This window comes from Lampetra fluviatilis, chromosome 66, assembly GCF_964198595.1.
Source record: "Lampetra fluviatilis chromosome 66, kcLamFluv1.1, whole genome shotgun sequence".
In the NCBI taxonomy this organism is placed as follows: domain Eukaryota; kingdom Metazoa; phylum Chordata; class Hyperoartia; order Petromyzontiformes; family Petromyzontidae; genus Lampetra; species Lampetra fluviatilis.
This window is the reverse complement of record NC_136340.1, coordinates 565,986-591,768: the sequence shown is the minus strand read 5'-3', so window position 1 is coordinate 591,768 and position 25,783 is coordinate 565,986. Positions and strand designations below refer to the sequence as shown.

Genomic DNA, 25,783 nt, shown 5'->3' with positions numbered 1-25,783 from the left:
CCAGAGAAGGCCGATTTATTTAGTACAGTGAGTCTTTCAGGACCTACAATTACACGGAGGATTGAAGAAATGGGAGACAATTTGCATCAGCATTTGCAAAACTCCACAAAAAACTTTCCTATTTTCCTTGGCACTCGACGAAAGCAATGATGTTCGTGATTCTGCACAACTTCTCATTTTTTATCGTGGGACGAATGACTATTTCAAAGTCACAGAAGAGCTTGCTGCACTGCGAAGCATCAAAGGAACAACTACAGGAGAGGATATCTATGAAAAGGTTTGCCAAACTGTGAATGGTTTGGAGCTGAACTGGGCTAAACTAGCCAGCGTGACAACTGATGGTGCTCCTAGCATGGTGGGGTCTAAGAAAGGAGTAATTGCTCGCATTAACCAAGAGATGGACAAACATAACCATTCTCATACAATAGCCATACACTGCCTCATCCACCAACAAGCGCTGTGTAGTAAATCACTGAAGTGGGACTCTGTTATGAAAATTGTGGTATCTTGTGTTAACTTCATTAGAGCTCATGCACTAAACCACAGACAATTTCAGGAATTTCTGTCTGAACTAAATGTTGACTATGAAGATGTTCTGTACCACACAGAAGTCCGTTGGCTGAGTCGAGGGAGAGTTTTGAAAAGTTTATATGACTTACTTCCACAGATTACAGCTTTTCTGCTTTCAAAAAACAAAGAAGTACCAGAGCTCAATGATGCAGAATGGAAATGGCACCTTGCCTTTCTGACAGATGTAATAGAGCTACTCAACAGTTTCAATGTGCAACTTCAAGTAAAGGGGAAGCTCCTCTGTGATATGCAATCACATGTCAAAGCATTTGAAGTAAAATTAGCCTCCTCATCAAACAAGTTAAGGAGGAAAACTTCTGCCATCTCCCCACAACTCAAAATCTGTTAGCGGAAAAACCATTGGTTGCAATTCCCAAAGAAAACATGTGTGGATTCACTGGAAAAATTGCAAAAGGAGTTCCAATTTAGATTTAAAGAGCTTCATCTCCATGAACAGGACATACAGCTTTTCCGTAACCCATTTTCTATTGACATTGAAAATGTGGATACAATTTACCAAATGGAACTGGCTGAACTGCAGAATTGTGACTCTCTGAAAGACGCATTCAAGTCAAGCAGCCTTCATAATTTCTATGCATCTCTCCGCTCTGAGACATATCCTCATCTCAGGAACTATGCACTCAAAATGACAACCATCTTTGGCAGCACTTATGTCTGTGAACAGACTTTTTCCAGAATGAAACATTTGAAATCTCCAACCAGATCTAGACTAACGGATGCACACTTGCATCACTTGTTACGACTAGCAGTGACAAATATGGAACCGGACATTGACCATCTCATTAGCCAAAAGCAGACCCATAGTTCCCATTGAAATACTGGCAAGTTTGTTGATTTAACTTTACTTGTTCTTCATTTTAAATATTGTATTTGTTCTCGTTTTGTTTCTTCACTTCAAAATAAGATATATGCAGTGTGCATAGGAATTTGTTCATAGTTCTTTTTAACTATAGTCCGGAGCTCCAACGGTCTGAGGGACAGTGAACTGGCCCCCTGTTTAAAAAGTTTGAGGACCCCTGGTATAGTGGTTAGTATCCCCGCCTGTCACGCGGGAGACCGGGGTTCAATTCCCCGTCGGGGAAAGCTACACTTTTAAAAATGTTTTGGCCAATGGCTCTCATTGTTATTACCATTTAAAATCACTTGCTGTTCCCTTTTATAACGTTAATTTCACCAAACGTCAAATCACCAGCTGCACTCAAAAGCCTTAACTTTTAAAGATGAATCCTTCTTCATTTCAAGCGATTATTTACTGAGAATATGAGTTTTTCTTTGTTATAATTGCTGTCAATCACGAATTAGCCCCACTCTGACCGAGTCCTCGATAGTAACGTCGTTAGTTTCCCCACATGGAACGCGGGAGACCAGGGTTCAATTCCCCGTCGGGGAAAACTACTCTTTAAAAAATGTTTTGGCCTCTGGCTCTCCTTATTGTTATTACTATTTGAAAGGACTTGCTCTTGACTTTAATCACGTGATTTCCCCTAATCGTTAGGTAACCTGCTGCTCTAACCAGCTTGAACTTTTAAAGATAAACCCCTCTTCATTTCAATCGGTAATATGCCGAGTATATGGGTTCATTTCTACTTCTTATAATTACAGCCAATCTACAATCAGCTTCATTCTGAGCGAGTCCTCGATAGTATAGTGGTTAGTATCCCCGCCTGTCACGCGGGAGACCGGGGTTCAATTCCCTGTCGGGGAGAGCTACACTTTTTAAAATGTTTTGGCCACTGGCTCTCATTGTTATTACAATTTAAAAGGACTTGCTCTTGACTTTAATCACGTGATTTTCCCTAATCGTTAGGTAACCTGCTGCTCTAACCAGCTTGAACTTTTAAAGATAAACCCCTCTTCATTTCAATCGGTAATATGCCGAGTATATGGGTTCATTTCTACTTGTTAGAATATCAGTCAATCTAGAATGAGTCGCATTCTGAGCGAGTCCTCAAATAGGTTAGTATCCCCGCCTGTCACGCGGGAGACGGGGTTCAATTCCCCGTCGGGGAGAGCAACTCTTTTTAAAAAGAAAATGGCCACTGGCTCTCATTGTTATTACAATTTAAAATCACTTGCTGTTCCCTTTTATAACGTTAGTTTTACCAAACGTCAAATCACCTGCTGCACTCAAAAGCCTTAACTTTTAAAGATGAATCCTTCTTCATTTCAAGCTATTATTTACTGAGAATATGAGTTTTTTTTGTTATAATTTCTGTCAATCACAAATCTGCCCCACTCTGACCGAGTCCTCGATAGTAATGTCGTTAGTTTCCCCACATGGAACGCGGGAGACCAGGGTTCATATCCCCGTCGGGGAGAACTACTCTTTTAAAAATGTTTTGGCCTCTGGCTCTCCTTATTGTTATTACTATTTGAAAGGACTTGCTCTTGACTTTAATCACGTGATTTTCCCTAATCGTTAGGTAACCTGCTGCTCTAACCAGCTTGAACTTTTAGAGATAAACCCCTCTTCATTTCAATCGGTAATATGCCGAGTATATGGGTTCATTTCTACTTGTTATAATATCAGTCAATCTAGACTCAGTCGCATTCTGAGCGAGTCCTCGATAGTATAGTGCAGGGGTCCTCAAACTACGGCCCGCGGGCCACATGCGGCCCGCTGAGGACATTTATCCGGCCCATGATCACTAATTGGGCTGCGCTTGTGAGCACTAATTGGGCTGCGCTGGTGAGCACTAATTGGGCTGCGCTGGTGAGCACTCATTGAGCTGCGGCGGTGGGCACTGATTGAGCTGCGCTGGTGAACACTCATTGTGCCCACCGCACTGCGATCTGTGAACAAAACTGCAGGTGTAATTAACTTTTTAATGGCACCCGCACCAGTGTGAGCCTGGGGTAAAAGCGGAGTTCCCCCAATCAGACTGCATTGATGGGCAGTGCAGTCTGTATGTCTCTGTGTGGGCAAAGTTATTGCTGGTATATTGTTTTTGTAGCGCTGTATATATATTGATATTTTACTAATAGCAATTTTGACTCCCTAGGAAACAATGATGTCAAGAAAGAGAAAAATTGACTCAGAGTGTAGGATATTAAAATAACAGTGGACTTATGATTACTTTTACATGCAGTACAAGGAAAGAGCTGTGTGTCTGATATGCCAGAATATAGTGTCTGTGTTCAAAGAATACAATTTACGTCGACACTATGAAACTCAACATAAAGATAAATATGATTGTTTGGTCGGAGAAGTGAGAAAAGATAAAATATTAAAACTGAAAAATACGTTAACAACTCAGCAAAATACTTTTGTGAAGCAGAAGCAGCTAAATATTTCATCACTGCGAGCAAGTTTTCAAGTTGCCAAGCTAATAGTGTGCACTGGCAGACCATTCTTGGAGGGAGAATTTGTTAAAGAATGCCTTCTTTCTGTTGCCAAAGAGATGTGTCCAGAGAAGGCCGATTTATTTAGTACAGTGAGTCTTTCAGGACCTACAATTACACGGAGGATTGAAGAAATGGGAGACAATTTGCATCAGCATTTGCAAAACTCCACAAAAAACTTTCCTATTTTCCTTGGCACTCGACGAAAGCAATGATGTTCGTGATTCTGCACAACTTCTCATTTTTTATCGTGGGACGAATGACTATTTCAAAGTCACAGAAGAGCTTGCTGCACTGCGAAGCATCAAAGGAACAACTACAGGAGAGGATATCTATGAAAAGGTTTGCCAAACTGTGAATGGTTTGGAGCTGAACTGGGCTAAACTAGCCAGCGTGACAACTGATGGTGCTCCTAGCATGGTGGGGTCTAAGAAAGGAGTAATTGCTCGCATTAACCAAGAGATGGACAAACATAACCATTCTCATACAATAGCCATACACTGCCTCATCCACCAACAAGCGCTGTGTAGTAAATCACTGAAGTGGGACTCTGTTATGAAAATTGTGGTATCTTGTGTTAACTTCATTAGAGCTCATGCACTAAACCACAGACAATTTCAGGAATTTCTGTCTGAACTAAATGTTGACTATGAAGATGTTCTGTACCACACAGAAGTCCGTTGGCTGAGTCGAGGGAGAGTTTTGAAAAGTTTATATGACTTACTTCCACAGATTACAGCTTTTCTGCTTTCAAAAAACAAAGAAGTACCAGAGCTCAATGATGCAGAATGGAAATGGCACCTTGCCTTTCTGACAGATGTAATAGAGCTACTCAACAGTTTCAATGTGCAACTTCAAGTAAAGGGGAAGCTCCTCTGTGATATGCAATCACATGTCAAAGCATTTGAAGTAAAATTAGCCTCCTCATCAAACAAGTTAAGGAGGAAAACTTCTGCCATCTCCCCACAACTCAAAATCTGTTAGCGGAAAAACCATTGGTTGCAATTCCCAAAGAAAACATGTGTGGATTCACTGGAAAAATTGCAAAAGGAGTTCCAATTTAGATTTAAAGAGCTTCATCTCCATGAACAGGACATACAGCTTTTCCGTAACCCATTTTCTATTGACATTGAAAATGTGGATACAATTTACCAAATGGAACTGGCTGAACTGCAGAATTGTGACTCTCTGAAAGACGCATTCAAGTCAAGCAGCCTTCATAATTTCTATGCATCTCTCCGCTCTGAGACATATCCTCATCTCAGGAACTATGCACTCAAAATGACAACCATCTTTGGCAGCACTTATGTCTGTGAACAGACTTTTTCCAGAATGAAACATTTGAAATCTCCAACCAGATCTAGACTAACGGATGCACACTTGCATCACTTGTTACGACTAGCAGTGACAAATATGGAACCGGACATTGACCATCTCATTAGCCAAAAGCAGACCCATAGTTCCCATTGAAATACTGGCAAGTTTGTTGATTTAACTTTACTTGTTCTTCATTTTAAATATTGTATTTGTTCTCGTTTTGTTTCTTCACTTCAAAATAAGATATATGCAGTGTGCATAGGAATTTGTTCATAGTTCTTTTTAACTATAGTCCGGAGCTCCAACGGTCTGAGGGACAGTGAACTGGCCCCCTGTTTAAAAAGTTTGAGGACCCCTGGTATAGTGGTTAGTATCCCCGCCTGTCACGCGGGAGACCGGGGTTCAATTCCCCGTCGGGGAAAGCTACACTTTTAAAAATGTTTTGGCCAATGGCTCTCATTGTTATTACCATTTAAAATCACTTGCTGTTCCCTTTTATAACGTTAATTTCACCAAACGTCAAATCACCAGCTGCACTCAAAAGCCTTAACTTTTAAAGATGAATCCTTCTTCATTTCAAGCGATTATTTACTGAGAATATGAGTTTTTCTTTGTTATAATTGCTGTCAATCACGAATTAGCCCCACTCTGACCGAGTCCTCGATAGTAACGTCGTTAGTTTCCCCACATGGAACGCGGGAGACCAGGGTTCAATTCCCCGTCGGGGAAAACTACTCTTTAAAAAATGTTTTGGCCTCTGGCTCTCCTTATTGTTATTACTATTTGAAAGGACTTGCTCTTGACTTTAATCACGTGATTTCCCCTAATCGTTAGGTAACCTGCTGCTCTAACCAGCTTGAACTTTTAAAGATAAACCCCTCTTCATTTCAATCGGTAATATGCCGAGTATATGGGTTCATTTCTACTTCTTATAATTACAGCCAATCTACAATCAGCTTCATTCTGAGCGAGTCCTCGATAGTATAGTGGTTAGTATCCCCGCCTGTCACGCGGGAGACCGGGGTTCAATTCCCTGTCGGGGAGAGCTACACTTTTTAAAATGTTTTGGCCACTGGCTCTCATTGTTATTACTATTTAAAATGACTTGCTGTTCACTTTATCACGTGATTTTCACCAAACCTTGAGTCACCTGCTGCACTTAAAAGCCTGAACTTTTAAAGATGAATCCTTCTTCATTTCAAACGATTATTTATTGAGAATTAGAGTTTATTTCTAGTTATAATTTCTGTCAATCACAAATCTGCCCCACTCTGACCGAGTCCCCGATAGTAAAGTCGTTAGGTTCCCCACATGTAACGCGGGAGACCAGGGTTCAATTCCCCGTCGGGGAGAGCAACTCTTTTTTTAAAAAAATGGCCACTGGCTCTCATTGTTATTACAATTTAAAAGGACTTGCTCTTGACTTTAATCACGTGATTTTCCCTAATCGTTAGGTAACCTGCTGCTCTAACCAGCTTGAACTTTTAAAGATAAACCCCTCTTCATTTCAATCGGTAATATGCCGAGTATATGGGTTCATTTCTACTTGTTAGAATATCAGTCAATCTAGAATGAGTCGCATTCTGAGCGAGTCCTCGATAGTATAGTGGTTAGTATCCCCGCCTGTCACGCGGGAGACCGGGGTTCAATTCCCCGTCGGGGAGAGCACCCCTTTTTAAAAAGAAAATGGCCACTGGCTCTCATTGTTATTACAATTTAAAATCACTTGCTGTTCCCTTTTATAACGTTAATTTCACCAAACGTCAAATCACCTGCTGCACTCAAAAGCCTTAACTTGTAAAGATGAATCCTTCTTCATTTCAAGCTATTATCTGCTGAGAATATGAGTTTTTTTTTGTTATAATTGCTGTCAATCACGAATTAGCCATACTCTGACCGAGTCCTCGATAGTAACGTCGTTAGTTTCCCCACATGGAACGCGGGAGACCAGGGTTCAATTCCCTGTCGGGGAGAACTACTCTTTAAAAAATGTTTTGGCCTCTGGCTCTCCTTATTGTTATTACTATTTGAAAGGACTTGCTCTTGACTTTAATCACGTGATTTTTCCTAATCGTTAGGTAACCTGCTGCTCTAACCAGCTTGAACTTTTAAAGATAAACCCCTCTTCATTTCAATCGGTAATATGCCGAGTATATGGGTTCATTTCTACTTTTTATAATATCAGTCAATCTAGAATCTGTCGCATGCTGAGCGAGTCCTCAATAATATAGTGGTTAGTATCCCCGCCTGTCACGTGGGAGACCGGGGTTCAATTCCCTGTCGGGGAGAGCTACACTTTTTTAAATGTTTTCGCCACTGGCTCTCATTGCTATTACAATTTAAAATCACTTGCTGTTCCCTTTTATAACGTTAATTTCACCAAACGTTAAGTCACCTGCTGCACTCAAAAGCCTGAACTTTTAAAGATGACTCCTTCTTCATTTCAAACGATTATTTATTAAGTATTAGAGATTATTCCTAGTTGTAATTTCTGTCAATCACAAATCTGCCCCACTCTGACCGAGTCCTCGATAGTAAAGTCGTTAGGTTCCCCACATGTAACGCGGGAGACCAGGGTTCAATTCCCCGTCGGGGAGAGCAACTCTTTTAAAAAAAAATGGCCACTGGCTCTCATTGTTGTTACAATTTAAAAGGACTTGCTCTTGACTTTAAACACGTGATTTTCACCAATTTTTAAGTAACCTGCTGCTCTAACCAGCTTGAACTTTTAAAAATAAACCCCTCTTCATTTCAATCGGTAATATGCCGAGTATATGGGTTCATTTCGACTTCTTATAATTTCAGTCAATCTACAATCAGCCTCATTCTGAGCGAGTCCTCGATAGTATAATGGTTAGTATCCTCGCCTGTCACGCCTGTCACGTCGGGGAGAGCAACTCTTTTTAAAAAGAAAATGGCCACTGGCTCTCATTGTTATTACAATTTAAAATTACTTGCTGTACCCTTTTATCACGATAATTACACCAAACGTTGAGTCACCTGCTGCACTCAAAAGCCTGAACGTTTAAAGATGAATCCTTCTTCATTTCAAGCTATTATCTGCTGAGAATATGAGTTTTTTTGTTATAATTGCTGTCAATCACGAATTAGCCATACTCTGACCGAGTCCTCGATAGTAACGTCGTTAGTTTCCCCACATGGAACGCGCGAGACCAGGGTTCAATTCCCCGTCGGGGAGAACTACTCTTTAAAAAATGTTTTGGCCTCTGGCTCTCCTTATTGTTATTACTATTTGAAAGGACTTGCTCTTGACTTTAATCACATGATTTTCCCTAATCGTTAGGTAACCTGCTGCTCTAACCAGCTTGAACTTTTAAAGATAAACCCCTCTTCATTTCAATCGGTAATATGCCGAGTATATGGGTTCATTTCTACTTCTTATAATTACAGCCAATCTACAATCAGCTTCATTCTGAGCGAGTCCTCGATAGTATAGTGGTTAGTATCCCCGCCTGTCACGCGGGAGACCGGGGTTCAATTCCCTGTCGGGGAGAGCTACACTTTTTAAAATGTTTTGGCCACTGGCTCTCATTGTTATTACTATTTAAAATGACTTGCTGTTCACTTTATCACGTGATTTTCACCAAACCTTGAGTCACCTGCTGCACTTAAAAGCCTGAACTTTTAAAGATGAATCCTTCTTCATTTCAAACGATTATTTATTGAGTATTAGAGTTTATTTCTAGTTATAATTTCTGTCAATCACAAATCTGCCCCACTCTGACCGAGTCCCCGATAGTAAAGTCGTTAGGTTCCCCACATGTAACGCGGGAGACCAGGGTTCAATTCCCCGTCGGGGAGAGCAACTCTTTTTTTTTAAAAATGGCCACTGGCTCTCATTGTTATTACAATTTAAAAGGACTTGCTCTTGACTTTAATCACGTGATTTTCCCTAATCGTTAGGTAACCTGCTGCTCTAACCAGCTTGAACTTTTAAAGATAAACCCCTCTTCATTTCAATCGGTAATATGCCGAGTATATGGGTTCATTTCTACTTGTTAGAATATCAGTCAATCTAGAATGAGTCGCATTCTGAGCGAGTCCTCGATAGTATAGTGGTTAGTATCCCCGCCTGTCACGCGGGAGACCGGGGTTCAATTCCCCGTCGGGGAGAGCAACCCTTTTTAAAAAGAAAATGGCCACTGGCTCTCATTGTTATTACAATTTAAAATCACTTGCTGTTCCCTTTTATAACGTTAATTTCACCAAACGTCAAATCACCTGCTGCACTCAAAAGCCTTAACTTGTAAAGATGAATCCTTCTTCATTTCAAGCTATTATCTGCTGAGAATATGAGTTTTTTTTTGTTATAATTGCTGTCAATCACGAATTAGCCATACTCTGACCGAGTCCTCGATAGTAACGTCGTTAGTTTCCCCACATGGAACGCGGGAGACCAGGGTTCAATTCCCCGTCGGGGAGAACTACTCTTTTAAAAAATGTTTTGGCCTCTGGCTCTCCTTATTGTTATTACTAATTGAAAGGACTTGCTCTTGACTTTAATCACGTGATTTCCCCTAATCGTTAGGTAACCTGCTGCTCTAACCAGCTTGAACTTTTAAAGATAAACCCCTCTTCATTTCAATTGGTAATATGCCGAGTATATGGGTTCATTTCTACTTGTTATAATATCAGTCAATCTAGAATCAGTCGCATTCTGAGCGAGTCCTCGATAGTATAGTGGTTAGTATCCCCGCCTGTCACGCGGGAGACCGGGGTTCAATTCCCCGTCGGGGAGAGCAACGCTTTTTAAAATGTTTTGGCCACTGGCTCTCATTGTTATTACAATTTAAAATCACTTGCTGTTCTCTTTTATAACGTTAATTTCACCAAACGTTAAGTCACCTGCTGCACTCAAAAGCCTGAACTTTTAAAGATGACTCCTTCTTCATTTCAAACGATTATTTATTAAGTATTAGAGATTATTTCTAGTTATAATTTCTGTCAATCACAAATCTGCCCCACTCTGACCGTGTCCTCGATAGTAAAGCCGTTAGGTTCCCCACATGTCACGCGGGAGACCAGGGTTCAATTCCCCGTCGGGGAGAAAAACTCCTTTTAAAAAAATGGCCACTGGCTCTCATTGTTATTACAATTTAAAAGGACTTGCTCTTGACTTCAATAACGTGATTTTCACCAATTGTGAAGTAACCTGCTGCTCTAACCAGCTTGAACTTTTAAAGATAAACCCCCCTTCATTTCAATCGGTAATATGCCGAGTATATGGGTTCATTTCTACTTCTTATAATTTCAGTCAATCTACAATCAGCCTCATGTTGAGCCAGTCCTCGATAGTATAGTGGTTAGTATCCCCGCCTGTCACGCGGGAGACCGGGGTTCAATTCTCCGTCGGGGAGAGCAACTCTTTTTAAAAAGAAAATGGCCACTGGCTCTCATTGTTATTACAATTTAAAATTACTTGATGTACCCTTTTATCACGATAATTACACCAAACGTTGAGTCACCTGCTGCACTCAAAAGCCTGCACTTTTAAAGATGAATCCTTCTTCATTTCAAGCTATTATCTGCTGAGAATATGAGTTTTTTTTGTTATAATTGCTGTCAATCACGAATTAGCCATACTCTGACCGAGTCCTCGATAGTAACGTCGTTAGTTTCCCCACATGGAACGCGGGAGACCAGGGTTCAATTCCCCGTCGTGGAGAACTACTCTTTTAAAAAATGTTTTGGCCTCTGGCTCTCCTTATTGTTATTACTATTTGAAAGGACTTGCTCTTGACTTTAATCACGTGATTTTCCCTAATCGTTAGGTAACCTGCTGCTCTAACCAGCTTGAACTTTTAAAGATAAACCCCTCTTCATTTCAATTGGCAATATGCCGAGTATATGGGTTCATTTCTACTTGTTATAATATCAGTCAATCTAGAATCAGTCGCATTCTGAGCGAGTCCTCGATAGTATAGTGGTTAGTATCCCCGCTTGTCACGCGGGAGACCGGGGTTCAATTCCCCGTCGGGGAGAGCAACCCTTTTTAAAAAGAAAATGGCCACTGGCTCTCATTGTTATTACAATTTAAAATCACTTGCTGTTCTCTTTTATAACGTTAATTTCACCAAACGTTAAGTCACCTGCTGCACTCAAAAGCCTTAACTTTTAAAGATGAATCCTTCAACATTTCAAGCTATTATTTATTGAGTATTAGAGATTATTTATAGTTATAATTTCTGTCAATCACAAATCTGCCCCACTCTGACCGAGTCCTCGATAGTAAAGCCGTTAGGTTCCCCACATGTAACGCGGGAGACCAGGGTTCAATTCCCCGTCGGGGAGATAAACTCTTTTTTAAAAAATGGCCACTGGCTCTCATTGTTATTACAATTCAAAAGGACTTGCTCTTCACTTCAATAACGTGATTTTCACCAATTGTGAAGTAACCTGCTGCTTTAACCAGCTTGAACTTTTAAAGATAAACCCCTCTTCATTTCAATCGGTAATATGCCGAGTATATGGGTTCATTTCTACTTCTTATAATTTCAGTCAATCTACAATCAGCCTCATTCTGAGCGAGTCCTCGATAGTATAGTGGTTAGTGTCCCCGCCTGTCACGCGGGAGACCGGGATTCAATTCCCCGTCCGGGAGAGCAACTCTTTTTAAAAAGAAAATGGCCACTGGCTCTCATTGTTATTACAATTTAAAATTACTTGCTGTACCCTTTTATCACGTTAATTACACCAAACGTTGAGTCACCTGCTGCACTCAAAAGCCTGAACTTTTAAAGATGAATCCTTCTTCATTTTAAGCTATTATCTGCTGAGAATATGAGTTTTTTTGTTATAATTGCCGTCAATCACGAATTAGCCATACTCTGACCGAGTCCTCGATAGTAACGTCGTTAGTTTCCCCACATGGAACGCGGGAGACCAGGGTTCAATTCCCCGTCGTGGAGAACTACTCTTTTAAAAAATGTTTTGGCCTCTGGCTCTCCTTATTGTTATTACTATTTGAAAGGACTTGCTCTTGACTTTAATCATGTGATTTTCCCTAATCGTTAGGTAACCTGCTGCTCTAACCAGCTTGAACTTTTAAAGATAAACCCCTCTTCATTTCAATTGGCAATATGCCGAGTATATGGGTTCATTTCTACTTGTTATAATATCAGTCAATCTAGAATCAGTCGCATTCTGAGCGAGTCCTCGATAGTATAGTGGTTAGTATCCCCGCTTGTCACGCGGGAGACCGGGGTTCAATTCCCCCGTCGGGGAGAGCAGCGCTTTTTAAAATGTTTTGGCCACTGGCTCTCATTGTTATTACAATTTAAAATCACTTGCTGTTCTCTTTTATAACGTTAATTTCACCAAACGTTAAGTCACCTGCTGCACTCAAAAGCCTTAACTTTTAAAGATGAATCCTTCAACATTTCAAGCTATTATTTATTGAGTATTAGAGATTATTTCTAGTTATAATTTCTGTCAATCACAAATCTGCCCCACTCTGACCGAGTCCTCGATAGTAAAGCCGTTAGGTTCCCCACATGTAACGCGGGAGACCAGGGTTCAATTCCCCGTCGGGGAGATAAACTCTTTTTAAAAAAATGGCCACTGGCTCTCATTGTTATTACAATTCAAAAGGACTTGCTCTTCACTTCAATAACGTGATTTTCACCAATTGTGAAGTAACCTGCTGCTCTAACCAGCTTGAACTTTTAAAGATAAACCCCTCTTCATTTCAATCGGTAATATGCCGAGTATATGGGTTCATTTCTACTTCTTATAATTTCAGTCAATCTACAATCAGCCTCATTCTGAGCGAGTCCTCGATAGTATAGTGGTTAGTATCCCCGCCTGTCACGCGGGAGACCGGGGTTCAATTCCCCGTCCGGGAGAGCAACTCTTTTTAAAAAGAAAATGGCCACTGGCTCTCATTGTTATTACAATTTAAAATTACTTGCTGTACCCTTTTATCACGTTAATTACACCAAACGTTGAGTCACCTGCTGCACTCAAAAGCCTGAACTTTTAAAGATGAATCCTTCTTCATTTCAAGCTATTATCTGCTGAGAATATGAGTTTTTTTGTTATAATTGCTGTCAATCACGAATTAGCCATACTCTGACCGAGTCCTCGATAGTAACGTCGTTAGTTTCCCCACATGGAACGCGGGAGACCAGGGTTCAATTCCCCGTCGGGGAGAACTACTCTTTTAAAAAATGTTTTGGCCTCTGGCTCTCCTTATTGTTATTACTATTTGAAAGGACTTGCTCTTGACTTTAATCACGTGATTTTCCCTAATCGTTAGGTAACCTGCTGCTCTAACCAGCTTGAACTTTTAAAGATAAACCCCTCTTCATTTCAATCGGTAATATGCCGAGTTTATGTGTTCATTTCTACTTTTTATAATATCAGTCAATCTAGAATCTGTCGCATGCTGAGCGAGTCCTCGATAATATAGTGGTTAGTATACCCGCCTATCACGCGGGATACTGGGGTTCAATTCCCTGTCGGGGAGAGCTACACTTTTTTAAATGTTTTCGCCATTGGCTCTCATTGTTATTACAATTTAAAATCACTTGCTGTTCCCTTTTATAACGTTAATTTCACCAAACGTTGAATCACCTGCGGCACTCAAAAGCCTGAACTTTTAAAGATGACTCCTTCTTCATTTCAAACGATTATTTATTAAGTATTAGAGATTATTTCTAGTTATAATTTCTGTCAATCACAAATCTGCCCCACTCTGACCGAGTCCTCGATAGTAAAGCCGTTAGGTTCCCCACATGTAACGCGGGAGACCAGGGTTCAATTCCCCGTCGGGGAGAAAAACTCCTTTTAAAAAAATGGCCACTGGCTCTCATTGTTATTACAATTTAAAAGGACTTGCTCTTGACTTCAATAACGTGATTTTCACCAATTGTGAAGTAACCTGCTGCTCTAACCAGCTTGAACTTTTAAAGATAAACCCCTCTTCATTTCAATCAGTAATATGCCGAGAATATTGGTTCATTTCTACTTGTTATAATATCAGTCAATCTAGAATCAGTCGCATTCTGAGCGAGTCCTCGATAGTATAGTGGTTAGTATCCCCGCCTGTCACGCGGGAGACCGGGGTTCAATTCCCCATCGGGGAGAGCAATACTTTTAAAATGTTTTGGCGACTGGCTCTCATTGTTAATACAATTTAAAATCACTTGCTGTTCCCTTTTATAACGTTAATTTCACCAAACGTTAAATCACCTGCTGCACTCAAAATCCGTAACTTTTAAAGATGAATCCTTCAACATTTCAAGCTATTATTTATTGAGTATTAGAGATTATTTCTAGTTATAATTTCTGTCAATCACAAATCTGCCCCACTCTGACCGAGTCCTCGATAGTAACGTCGTTAGTTTCCCCACATGGAACGCGGGAGACCAGGGTTCAATTCCCCGTCGGGGAGAACTACTCTTTTAAAAAATGTTTTGGCCTCTGGCTCTCCTTACTGTTATTACTATTTGAAAGGACTTGCTCTTGACTTTAATCACGTGATTTTTCCCTAATCGTTAGGTAACCTGCTGCTCTAACCAGCTTGAACTTTTAAAGATAAACCCCTCTTCATTTCAATCGGTAATATGCCGAGTATATGGGTTCATTTCTACTTCTTATAATTTCAGTCAATCTACAATCAGCCTCATTCTGAGCGAGTCCTCGATAGTATAGTGGTTAGTATCCCCGCCTGTCACGCGGGAGACCGGGGTTGAATTCCCCGTCGGGGAGAGCTACACTTTTTAAAATGTTTTGGCCACTGGCTCTCATTGTTATTACTATTTAAAATGACTTGCTGTTCACTTTATCACGTGATTTTCACCAAACCTTGAGTCACCTGCTGCACTTAAAAGCCTGAACTTTTAAAGATGAATCCTTCTTCATTTCAAACGATTATTTATTGAGTATTAGAGTTTATTTCTAGTTATAATTTCTGTCAATCACAAATCTGCCCCACTCTGACCGAGTCCCCGATAGTAAAGTCGTTAGGTTCCCCACATGTAACGCGGGAGACCAGGGTTCAATTCCCCGTCGGGGAGAGCAACTCTTTTTTTAAAAAAATGGCCACTGGCTCTCATTGTTATTACAATTTAAAAGGACTTGCTCTTGACTTTAATCACGTGATTTTCCCTAATCGTTAGGTAACCTGCTGCTCTAACTAGCTTGAACTTTTAAAGATAAACCCCTCTTCATTTCAATCGGTAATATGCCGAGTATATGGGTTCATTTCTACTTGTTAGAATATCAGTCAATCTAGAATGAGTCGCATTCTGAGCGAGTCCTCGATAGTATAGTGGTTAGTATCCCCGCCTGTCACGCGGGAGACCGGGGTTCAATTCCCCGTCGGGGAGAGCACCCCTTTTTAAAAAGAAAATGGCCACTGGCTCTCATTGTTATTACAATTTAAAATCACTTGCTGTTCCCTTTTATAACGTTAATTTCACCAAACGTCAAATCACCTGCTGCACTCAAAAGCCTTAACTTGTAAAGATGAATCCTTCTTCATTTCAAGCTATTATCTGCTGAGAATATGAGTTTTTTTGTTATAATTGCTGTCAATCACGAATTAGCCATACTCTGACCGAGTCCTCGATAGTAACGTCGTTAGTTTCCCCACATGGAACGCGGGAGACCAGGGTTCAATTCCCTGTCGGGGAGAACTACTCTTTAAAAAATGTTTTGGCCTCTGGCTCTCCTTATTGTTATTACTATTTGAAAGGACTTGCTCTTGACTTTAATCACGTGATTTTTCCTAATCGTTAGGTAACCTGCTGCTCTAACCAGCTTGAACTTTTAAAGATAAACCCCTCTTCATTTCAATCGGTAATATGCCGAGTATATGGGTTCATTTCTACTTTTTATAATATCAGTCAATCTAGAATCTGTCGCATGCTGAGCGAGTCCTCAATAATATAGTGGTTAGTATCCCCGCCTGTCACGTGGGAGACCGGGGTTCAATTCCCTGTCGGGGAGAGCTACACTTTTTTAAATGTTTTCGCCACTGGCTCTCATTGCTATTACAATTTAAAATCACTTGCTGTTCCCTTTTATAACGTTAATTTCACCAAACGTTAAGTCACCTGCTGCACTCAAAAGCCTGAACTTTTAAAGATGACTCCTTCTTCATTTCAAACGATTATTTATTAAGTATTAGAGATTATTCCTAGTTGTAATTTCTGTCAATCACAAATCTGCCCCACTCTGACCGAGTCCTCGATAGTAAAGTCGTTAGGTTCCCCACATGTAACGTGGGAGACCAGGGTTCAATTCCCCGTCGGGGAGAGCAACTCTTTAAAAAAAAAATGGCCACTGGCTCTCATTGTTGTTACAATTTAAAAGGACTTGCTCTTGACTTTAAACACGTGATTTTCACCAATTGTTAAGTAACCTGCTGCTCTAACCAGCTTGAACTTTTAAAAATAAACCCCTCTTCATTTCAATCGGTAATATGCCGAGTATATGGGTTCATTTCGACTTCTTATAATTTCAGTCAATCTACAATCAGCCTCATTCTGAGCGAGTCCTCGATAGTATAGTGGTTAGTATCCTCGCCTGTCACGCCTGTCACGTCGGGGAGAGCAACTCTTTTTAAAAAGAAAATGGCCACTGGCTCTCATTGTTATTACAATTTAAAATTACTTGCTGTACCCTTTTATCACGATAATTACACCAAACGTTGAGTCACCTGCTGCACTCAAAAGCCTGAACGTTTAAAGATGAATCCTTCTTCATTTCAAGCTATTATCTGCTGAGAATATGAGTTTTTTTTGTTATAATTGCTGTCAATCACGAATTAGCCATACTCTGACCGAGTCCTCGATAGTAACGTCGTTAGTTTCCCCACATGGAACGCGGGAGACCAGGGTTCAATTCCCCGTCGGGGAGAACTACTCTTTAAAAAATGTTTTGGCCTCTGGCTCTCCTTATTGTTATTACTATTTGAAAGGACTTGCTCTTGACTTTAATCACGTGATTTTCCCTAATCGTTAGGTAACCTGCTGCTCTAACCAGCTTGAACTTTTAAAGATAAACCCCTCTTCATTTCAATCGGTAATATGCCGAGTATATGGGTTCATTTCTACTTCTTATAATTACAGCCAATCTACAATCAGCTTCATTCTGAGCGAGTCCTCGATAGTATAGTGGTTAGTATCCCCGCCTGTCACGCGGGAGACCGGGGTTCAATTCCCTGTCGGGGAGAGCTACACTTTTTAAAATGTTTTGGCCACTGGCTCTCATTGTTATTACTATTTAAAATGACTTGCTGTTCACTTTATCACGTGATTTTCACCAAACCTTGAGTCACCTGCTGCACTTAAAAGCCTGAACTTTTAAAGATGAATCCTTCTTCATTTCAAACGATTATTTATTGAGTATTAGAGTTTATTTCTAGTTATAATTTCTGTCAATCACAAATCTGCCCCACTCTGACCGAGTCCCCGATAGTAAAGTCGTTAGGTTCCCCACATGTAACGCGGGAGACCAGGGTTCAATTCCCCGTCGGGGAGAGCAACTCTTTTTTTTTTTAAAATGGCCACTGGCTCTCATTGTTATTACAATTTAAAAGGACTTGCTCTTGACTTTAATCACGTGATTTTCCCTAATCGTTAGGTAACCTGCTGCTCTAACCAGCGTGAACTTTTAAAGATAAACCCCTCTTCATTTCAATCGGTAATATGCCGAGTATATGGGTTCATTTCTACTTGTTAGAATATCAGTCAATCTAGAATGAGTCGCATTCTGAGCGAGTCCTCGATAGTATAGTGGTTAGTATCCCCGCCTGTCACGCGGGAGACCGGGGTTCAATTCCCCGTCGGGGAGAGCAACCCTTTTTAAAAAGAAAATGGCCACTGGCTCTCATTGTTATTACAATTTAAAATCACTTGCTGTTCCCTTTTATAACGTTAATTTCACCAAACGTCAAATCACCTGCTGCACTCAAAAGCCTTAACTTGTAAAGATGAATCCTTCTTCATTTCAAGCTATTATCTGCTGAGAATATGAGTTTTTTTTTGTTATAATTGCTGTCAATCACGAATTAGCCATACTCTGACCGAGTCCTCGATAGTAACGTCGTTAGTTTCCCCACATGGAACGCGGGAGACCAGGGTTCAATTCCCCGTCGGGGAGAACTACTCTTTTAAAAAATGTTTTGGCCTCTGGCTCTCCTTATTGTTATTACTAATTGAAAGGACTTGCTCTTGACTTTAATCACGTGATTTCCCCTAATCGTTAGGTAACCTGCTGCTCTAACCAGCTTGAACTTTTAAAGATAAACCCCTCTTCATTTCAATTGGTAATATGCCGAGTATATGGGTTCATTTCTACTTGTTATAATATCAGTCAATCTAGAATCAGTCGCAGTCTGAGCGAGTCCTCGATAGTATAGTGGTTAGTATCCCCACCTGTCACGCGGGAGACCGGGGTTCAATTCCCCGTCGGGGAGAGCAACGCTTTTTAAAATGTTTTGGCCACTGGCTCTCATTGTTATTACAATTTAAAATCACTTGCTGTTCTCTTTTATAACGTTAATTTCACCAAACGTTAAGTCACCTGCTGCACTCAAAAGCCTGAACTTTTAAAGATGACTCCTTCTTCATTTCAAACGATTATTTATTAAGTATTAGAGATTATTTCTAGTTATAATTTCTGTCAATCACAAATCTGCCCCACTCTGACCGTGTCCTCGATAGTAAAGCCGTTAGGTTCCCCACATGTCACGCGGGAGACCAGGGTTCAATTCCCCGTCGGGGAGAAAAACTCCTTTTAAAAAAATGGCCACTGGCTCTCATTGTTATTACAATTTAAAAGGACTTGCTCTTGACTTCAATAACGTGATTTTCACCAATTGTGAAGTAACCTGCTGCTCTAACCAGCTTGAACTTTTAAAGATAAACCCCTCTTCATTTCAATCGGTAATATGCCGAGTATATGGGTTCATTTCTACTTCTTATAATTTCAGTCAATCTACAATCAGCCTCATGTTGAGCCAGTCCTCGATAGTATAGTGGTTAGTATCCCTGCCTGTCACGCGGGAGACCGGGGTTCAATTCTCCGTCGGGGAGAGCAACTCTTTTTAAAAAGAAAATGGCCACTGGCTCTCATTGTTATTACAATTTAAAATTACTTGCTGTACCCTTTTATCACGATAATTACACCAAACGTTGAGTCACCTGCTGCACTCAAAAGCCTGCACTTTTAAAGATGAATCCTTCTTCATTTCAAGCTATTATCTGCTGAGAATATGAGTTTTTTTTGTTATAATTGCTGTCAATCACGAATTAGCCATACTCTGACCGAGTCCTCGATAGTAACGTCGTTAGTTTCCCCACATGGAACGCGGGAGACCAGGGTTCAATTCCCCGTCGTGGAGAACTACTCTTTTAAAAAATGTTTTGGCCTCTGGCTCTCCTTATTGTTATTACTATTTGAAAGGACTTGCTCTTGACTTTAATCATGTGATTTTCCCTAATCGTTAGGTAACCTGCTGCTCTAACCAGCTTGAACTTTTAAAGATAAACCCCTCTTCATTTCAATTGGCAATATGCCGAGTATATGGGTTCATTTCTACTTGTTATAATATCAGTCAATCTAGAATCAGTCGCATTCTGAGCGAGTCCTCGATAGTATAGTGGTTAGTATCCCCGCTTGTCACGCGGGAGACCGGGGTTCAATTCCCCCGTCTGGGAGAGCAACGCTTTTTAAAATGTTTTGGCCACTGGCTCTCATTGTTATTACAATTTAAAATCACTTGCTGTTCTCTTTTATAACGTTAATTTCACCAAACGTTAAGTCACCTGCTGCACTCAAAAGCCTTAACTTTTAAAGATGAATCCTTCAACATTTCAAGCTATTATTTATTGAGTATTAGAGATTATTTCTAGTTATAATTTCTGTCAATCACAAATCTGCCCCACTCTGACCGAGTCCTCGATAGTAAAGCCGTTAGGTTCCCCACATGTAACGCGGGAGACCAGGGTTCAATTCCCCGTCGGGGAGATAAACTCTTTTTAAAAAAATGGCCACTGGCTCTCATTGTTATTACAATTCAAAAGGACTTGCTCTTCACTTCAATAACGTGATTTTCACCAATTGTGAAGTAACCTGCTGCTTTAACCAGCTTGAACTTTTAAAGATAAACCCCTCTTCATTTCAATCGGTATTATGCCGAGTTATTTGGGTTCATTTCTACTTCTTATAATTTCAGTCAATCTACAATCAGCCTCATTCTGAGCGAGTCCTCGATAGTATAGTGGTTAGTGTCCCCGCCTGTCACGCGGGAGACCGGGATTCAATTCCCCGTCCGGGAGAGCAACTCTTTTTAAAAAGAAAATGGCCACTGGCTCTCATTGTTATTACAATTTAAAATTACTTGCTGTTCCCTTTTATCACGTTAATTACACCAAACGTTGAGTCACCTGCTGCACTCAAAAGCCTGAACTTTTAAAGATGAATCCTTCTTCATTTCAAGCTATTATCTGCTGAGAATATGAGTTTTTTTGTTATAATTGCCGTCAATCACGAATTAGCCATACTCTGACCGAGTCCTCGATAGTAACGTCGTTAGTTTCCCCACATGGAACGCGGGAGACCAGGGTTCAATTCCCCGTCGTGGAAAACTACTCTTTTAAAAAATGTTTTGGCCTCTGGCTCTCCTTATTGTTATTACTATTTGAAAGGACTTGCTCTTGACTTTAATCACGTGATTTTCCCTAATCGTTAGGTAACCTGCTGCTCTAACCAGCTTGAACTTTTAAAGATAAACCCCTCTTCATTTCAATTGGCAATATGCCGAGTATATGGGTTCATTTCTACTTGTTATAATATCAGTCAATCTAGAATCAGTCGCATTCTGAGCGAGTCCTCGATAGTATAGTGGTTAGTATCCCCGCTTGTCACGCGGGAGACCGGGGTTCAATTCCCCCGTCGGGGAGAGCAGCGCTTTTTAAAATGTTTTGGCCACTGGCTCTCATTGTTATTACAATTTAAAATCACTTGCTGTTCTCTTTTATAACGTTAATTTCACCAAACGTTAAGTCACCTGCTGCACTCAAAAGCCTTAACTTTTAAAGATGAATCCTTCAACATTTCAAGCTATTATTTATTGAGTATTAGAGATTATTTCTAGTTATAATTTCTGTCAATCACAAATCTGCCCCACTCTGACCGAGTCCTCGATAGTAAAGCCGTTAGGTTCCCCACATGTAACGCGGGAGACCAGGGTTCAATTCCCCGTCGGGGAGATAAACTCTTTTTAAAAAAATGGCCACTGGCTCTCATTGTTATTACAATTCAAAAGGACTTGCTCTTCACTTCAATAACGTGATTTTCACCAATTGTGAAGTAACCTGCTGCTCTAACCAGCTTGAACTTTTAAAGATAAACCCCTCTTCATTTCAATCGGTAATATGCCGAGTATATGGGTTCATTTCTACTTCTTATAATTTCAGTCAATCTACAATCAGCCTCATTCTGAGCGAGTCCTCGATAGTATAGTGGTTAGTATCCCCGCCTGTCACGCGGGAGACCGGGGTTCAATTCCCCGTCCGGGAGAGCAACTCTTTTTAAAAAGAAAATGGCCACTGGCTCTCATTGTTATTACAATTTAAAATTACTTGCTGTACCCTTTTATCACGTTAATTACACCAAACGTTGAGTCACCTGCTGCACTCAAAAGCCTGAACTTTTAAAGATGAATCCTTCTTCATTTCAAGCTATTATCTGCTGAGAATATGAGTTTTTTTGTTATAATTGCTGTCAATCACGAATTAGCCATACTCTGACCGAGTCCTCGATAGTAACGTCGTTAGTTTCCCCACATGGAACGCGGGAGACCAGGGTTCAATTCCCCGTCGGGGAGAACTACTCTTTTAAAAAATGTTTTGGCCTCTGGCTCTCCTTATTGTTATTACTATTTGAAAGGACTTGCTCTTGACTTTAATCACGTGATTTTCCCTAATCGTTAGGTAACCTGCTGCTCTAACCAGCTTGAACTTTTAAAGATAAACCCCTCTTCATTTCAATCGGTAATATGCCGAGTTTATGTGTTCATTTCTACTTTTTATAATATCAGTCAATCTAGAATCTGTCGCATGCTGAGCGAGTCCTCGATAATATAGTGGTTAGTATACCCGCCTATCACGCGGGATACTGGGGTTCAATTCCCTGTCGGGGAGAGCTACACTTTTTTAAATGTTTTCGCCATTGGCTCTCATTGTTATTACAATTTAAAATCACTTGCTGTTCCCTTTTATAACGTTAATTTCACCAAACGTTGAATCACCTGCGGCACTCAAAAGCCTGAACTTTTAAAGATGACTCCTTCTTCATTTCAAACGATTATTTATTAAGTATTAGAGATTATTTCTAGTTATAATTTCTGTCAATCACAAATCTGCCCCACTCTGACCGAGTCCTCGATAGTAAAGCCGTTAGGTTCCCCACATGTAACGCGGGAGACCAGGGTTCAATTCCCCGTCGGGGAGAAAAACTCCTTTTAAAAAAATGGCCACTGGCTCTCATTGTTATTACAATTTAAAAGGACTTGCTCTTGACTTCAATAACGTGATTTTCACCAATTGTGAAGTAACCTGCTGCTCTAACCAGCTTGAACTTTTAAAGATAAACCCCTCTTCATTTCAATCGGTAATATGCCGAGTATATGGGTTAATTTCTACTTCTTATAATTTCAGTCAATCTACAATCAGCCTCATTCTGAGCGCGTCCTCGATAGTATAGTGGTTAGTATCCCCGCCTGTCACGCGGGAGACCGGGGTTCAATTCTCCGTCGGGGAGAAAAACTCTTTTTAAAAAGAAAATGGCCACTGGCTCTCATTGCTATTACAATTTAAAATTACTTTCTGTACCCTTTTATCACGTTAATTACACAAAACGTTGAGTCACCTGCTGCACTCAAAAGCCTGAACTTTTAAAGATAAATCCTTCTTCATTTCAAGCTATTATTTGCTGAGAATATGAGTTTTTTTTGTTATAATTGCTGTCAATCACGAATTAGCCCCACTCTGACCGAGTCCTCGATAGTAACGTCGTTAGTTTCCCCACATGGAACGCGAGAGACCAGGGTTCAATTCCCCGTCGGGGAGAACTACTCTTTTAAAAAATGTTTTGGCCTCTGGCTCTCCTTACTGTTATTACTATTTGAAAGGACTTGCTCTTGACTTTAATCACGTGATTTTCCCTAATCGTTAGGTAACCTGCTGCTCTAACCAGCTTGAACTTTTAAAGATAAACCCCTCTTCATTTCAATCAGTAATATGCCGAGAATATTGGTTCATTTCTACTTGTTATAATATCAGTCAATCTAGAATCAGTCGCATTCTGAGCGAGTCCTCGATAGTATAGTGGTTAGTATCCCCGCCTGTCACGCGGGAGACCGGGGTTCAATTCCCCATCGGGGAGAGCAATACTTTTAAAATGTTTTGGCGACTGGCTCTCATTGTTAATACAATTTAAAATCACTTGCTGTTCCCTTTTATAACGTTAATTTCACCAAACGTTAAATCACCTGCTGCACTCAAAATCCGTAACTTTTAAAGATGAATCCTTCAACATTTCAAGCTATTATTTATTGAGTATTAGAGATTATTTCTAGTTATAATTTCTGTCAATCACAAATCTGCCCCACTCTGACCGAGTCCTCGATAGTAACGTCGTTAGTTTCCCCACATGGAACGCGGGAGACCAGGGTTCAATTCCCCGTCGGGGAGAACTACTCTTTTAAAAAATGTTTTGGCCTCTGGCTCTCCTTACTGTTATTACTATTTGAAAGGACTTGCTCTTGACTTTAATCACGTGATTTTCCCTAATCGTTAGGTAACCTGCTGCTCTAACCAGCTTGAACTTTTAAAGATAACCCCTCTTCATTTCAATCAGTAATATGCCGAGAATATGGGTTCATTTCTACTTGTTATAATATCAGTAAATCTAGAATCAGTCGCATTCTGAGCGAGTCCTCGATAGTATAGTGGTTAGTATCCCTGCTTGTCACGCGGGAGACAGGGGTTCAATTCCCCGTCGGGGAGAGCAATACTTTTTAAAATGTTTTGGCGACTGGCTCTCATTGTTATTACAATTTAAAATCACTTGCTGTTCCCTTTTATAACGTTAATTTCACCAAACGTTAAATCACCTGCTGCACTCAAAATCCTTAACTTTTAAAGATGAATCCTTCAACATTTCAAGCTATTATTTATTGAGTATTAGAGATTATTTCTAGTTATAATTTCTGTCAATCACAAATCTGCCCCACTCTGACCGAGTCCTCGATAGTAACGTCGTTAGTTTCCCCACATGGAACGCGGGAGACCAGGGTTCAATTCCCCGTCGGGGAGAAAAACTCTCTTTAAAAAAATGGCCACTGGCTCTCATTGTTATTACAATTTAAAAGGACTTGTTCTTGACTTCAATAACGTGATTTTCACCAATTGTGAAGTAACCTGCTGCTCTAACCAGCTTGAACTTTTAAAGATAAACCCCTCTTCATTTCAATCGGTAATATGCCGAGTATATGGGTTAATTTCTACTTCTTATAATTTCAGTCAATCTACAATCAGCCTCATTCTGAGCGCGTCCTCGATAGTATAGTGGTTAGTATCCCCGCCTGTCACGCGGGAGACCGGGGTTCAATTCTCCGTCGGGGAGAAAAACTCTTTTTAAAAAGAAAATGGCCACTGGCTCTCATTGCTATTACAATTTAAAATTACTTTCTGTACCCTTTTATCACGTTAATTACACAAAACGTTGAGTCACCTGCTGCACTCAAAAGCCTGAACTTTTAAAGATAAATCCTTCTTCATTTCAAGCTATTATCTGCTGAGAATATGAGTTTTTTTTGTTATAATTGCTGTCAATCACGAATTAGCCCCACTCTGACCGAGTCCTCGATAGTAACGTCGTTAGTTTCCCCACATGGAACGCGAGAGACCAGGGTTCAATTCCCCGTCGGGGAGAACTACTCTTTTAAAAAATGTTTTGGCCTCTGGCTCTCCTTACTGTTATTACTATTTGAAAGGACTTGCTCTTGACTTTAATCACGTGATTTTCCCTAATCGTTAGGTAACCTGCTGCTCTAACCAGCTTGAACTTTTAAAGATAAACCCCTCTTCATTTCAATCAGTAATATGCCGAGAATATTGGTTCATTTCTACTTGTTATAATATCAGTCAATCTAGAATCAGTCGCATTCTGAGCGAGTCCTCGATAGTATAGTGGTTAGTATCCCCGCCTGTCACGCGGGAGACCGGGGTTCAATTCCCCATCGGGGAGAGCAATACTTTTAAAATGTTTTGGCGACTGGCTCTCATTGTTAATACAATTTAAAATCACTTGCTGTTCCCTTTTATAACGTTAATTTCACCAAACGTTAAATCACCTGCTGCACTCAAAATCCGTAACTTTTAAAGATGAATCCTTCAACATTTCAAGCTATTATTTATTGAGTATTAGAGATTATTTCTAGTTATAATTTCTGTCAATCACAAATCTGCCCCACTCTGACCGAGTCCTCGATAGT

General features: G+C 40.3%; 10 non-coding genes across 10 annotated transcripts; all 10 read left to right on the top strand.

Annotated features, from left to right (window-relative positions):
* Window positions 1–2,224: 2,224 nt before the first annotated feature.
* On the top strand, window positions 2,225–2,296 carry TRNAD-GUC (transfer RNA aspartic acid (anticodon GUC)). Its single transcript has one exon. It is a non-coding gene; the product is annotated as a tRNA-Asp (tRNA).
* Window positions 2,297–6,222: 3,926 nt separating this feature from the next.
* Window positions 6,223–6,294, top strand: TRNAD-GUC (transfer RNA aspartic acid (anticodon GUC)). The gene has a single exon. It is a non-coding gene; the product is annotated as a tRNA-Asp (tRNA).
* A 548-nt stretch (window positions 6,295–6,842) lies between these two features.
* Window positions 6,843–6,914, top strand: TRNAD-GUC (transfer RNA aspartic acid (anticodon GUC)). Its single transcript has one exon. It is a non-coding gene; the product is annotated as a tRNA-Asp (tRNA).
* A 1,778-nt stretch (window positions 6,915–8,692) lies between these two features.
* TRNAD-GUC (transfer RNA aspartic acid (anticodon GUC)) lies at window positions 8,693–8,764 on the top strand. Its single transcript has one exon. It is a non-coding gene; the product is annotated as a tRNA-Asp (tRNA).
* Window positions 8,765–9,312: 548 nt separating this feature from the next.
* TRNAD-GUC (transfer RNA aspartic acid (anticodon GUC)) lies at window positions 9,313–9,384 on the top strand. The gene has a single exon. It is a non-coding gene; the product is annotated as a tRNA-Asp (tRNA).
* A 553-nt stretch (window positions 9,385–9,937) lies between these two features.
* TRNAD-GUC (transfer RNA aspartic acid (anticodon GUC)) lies at window positions 9,938–10,009 on the top strand. Its single transcript has one exon. It is a non-coding gene; the product is annotated as a tRNA-Asp (tRNA).
* A 1,171-nt stretch (window positions 10,010–11,180) lies between these two features.
* On the top strand, window positions 11,181–11,252 carry TRNAD-GUC (transfer RNA aspartic acid (anticodon GUC)). The gene has a single exon. It is a non-coding gene; the product is annotated as a tRNA-Asp (tRNA).
* Window positions 11,253–15,530: 4,278 nt separating this feature from the next.
* Window positions 15,531–15,602, top strand: TRNAD-GUC (transfer RNA aspartic acid (anticodon GUC)). Its single transcript has one exon. It is a non-coding gene; the product is annotated as a tRNA-Asp (tRNA).
* A 1,777-nt stretch (window positions 15,603–17,379) lies between these two features.
* TRNAD-GUC (transfer RNA aspartic acid (anticodon GUC)) lies at window positions 17,380–17,451 on the top strand. The gene has a single exon. It is a non-coding gene; the product is annotated as a tRNA-Asp (tRNA).
* A 549-nt stretch (window positions 17,452–18,000) lies between these two features.
* TRNAD-GUC (transfer RNA aspartic acid (anticodon GUC)) lies at window positions 18,001–18,072 on the top strand. Its single transcript has one exon. It is a non-coding gene; the product is annotated as a tRNA-Asp (tRNA).
* Window positions 18,073–25,783: the final 7,711 nt, after the last annotated feature.